The sequence below is a fragment of the Crocuta crocuta genome, unplaced genomic scaffold, assembly GCF_008692635.1.
Source record: "Crocuta crocuta isolate KB4526 unplaced genomic scaffold, BGI_CrCroc_1.0 scaffold151, whole genome shotgun sequence".
Classification (NCBI taxonomy): Eukaryota; Metazoa; Chordata; class Mammalia; order Carnivora; family Hyaenidae; genus Crocuta; species Crocuta crocuta.
The window spans coordinates 1,350,913-1,352,583 of record NW_027527942.1 but is presented as its reverse complement, the minus strand read 5'-3'; positions in this window follow the sequence as shown (position 1 = coordinate 1,352,583).

The window sequence follows — 1,671 nt, the reverse complement described above, 5'->3', positions numbered from 1 at the left end:
TCTCTCCCTGCAGTCTGGTCTTTCCTTGCCCAGCCCTTACATTTAATATTCTTCGGGTTTCTCTCTTTGGACCTCTTCCCTTCTCCCAATATGAACTCCCTGCTTATCTATTTGTTCTCTATACTTCAAATACCTATACTCTCAAATAACTGTCTGACTTCAGGCTCACATGGCTGAGAGCCTAGTGGGCATCTCTAAGCTCCATGAGGACAGGATCCATGTCTGACTCATACAAACAATGGGTACATACACATGCATGTAAGGATGTGTGCATGCGCACACACATGCACAGGAAAACCACACTATATGGGAAGGGTTCATACCAGTTATTTGGGGTTATTTTTATGGGAGGAATAGACTTCCATTTTTTATTTTACAAGCATACATTTGTTTGAATTTTGTACAGTGAGCATGAATTGTTCTTATAATTTTTTTAAAGATAAAGGAATTCCTAAATAAATAAAGGAATTCCAGGCCCTTCCCCCTTTTCCAATTGCTGCTGACCCTCATCATGTCTCCATGACCATTGTAACATCCTTGCCTCTAATCTTGCCTGCGCTCAGCTCTGTCCTCCAAATCATCTCCAAATCATGTCTTCCTGTACCTCTTCACCCGCTTTCAGGCACACTGACATCATTCTCCACACAGCAAATCTCTAATAATCCTTGAAGATCCATCTCAATGAATTCCCCAGTCTCTTTCAAGCAGAGTGATCACCTCAACACTTTGCAGCTCCATTTGAGCATCTCTACAGGAAACTGTAAGGCATCTAGGTTCACAGTTTCATGAGAATATGAATCCACAGAGCAATAGTCCTGCCTCAGCATGTCCTTGTCACCCTAGTGCCTGGCTCATCACTTGCTGGCTAGGAGATGTTCAATAAGTGTTTATTAAATGAACAAGACATACATTCCTAAGTGTACTTGGGAAAATGATAACAAGCTCTTTTGGTTTCCTTTTACCTCTCCTCTCTTTGCCCCCATATCCCATATCCAGGCATCCACTCTGCAGCGGAGGACACCATCACTGCCATCAGATGCGTCCCCGAAGCCCCGGCACCTGACCACACCACGCCCAACACAGTGCTCCCCTCCCTGCCGATGCCTTGCGCAGTCGTTGGAAAGCCTTAGGAGACCTGCCAGGGACATGGCCTTTGACAACTGCTCATGAAGCACTCCTCTGCTTCCTTATCCAGAAACGCACGGTGGTAAGCAAGATGAGCCCCATGAGGTTGGCTGAGAACTGAATGGGATAGTACCTGCAAAGCAACTGGAGCAGAATCTGGGTCCCTGCAGGAAACGCCACTATTCTTCCTTTCTCCCAGCATTGTTCTCTTTTTAATAGATTTTTGAAAACAAGGAAGAGTTTGCCATTTTTCAAATGACTATTTAATGAAGGTAACAGCAGGTGAAAGAGGCAGTAAGGGCCAAAGGTTTGGAAACAGAATCCTGCCTGGTGCTCTCAGGTCACTTTGCAAACAGCCCTGCTTTGTCTGCTTAAATACCCCTATCCTCTACTGGACTTCCTCAAAAATACCCTGTCCTCCTCCTCCTATAATGCCCCTCCTGCACAGCTTCTCTGCCTAGCTAAATCTTACCCATCCTTCAAGGCCCCGGTCACCGATCACCTCCTCTGTGGAGCCTGCTCTGATTATCTGAGAAGGAATTAGGT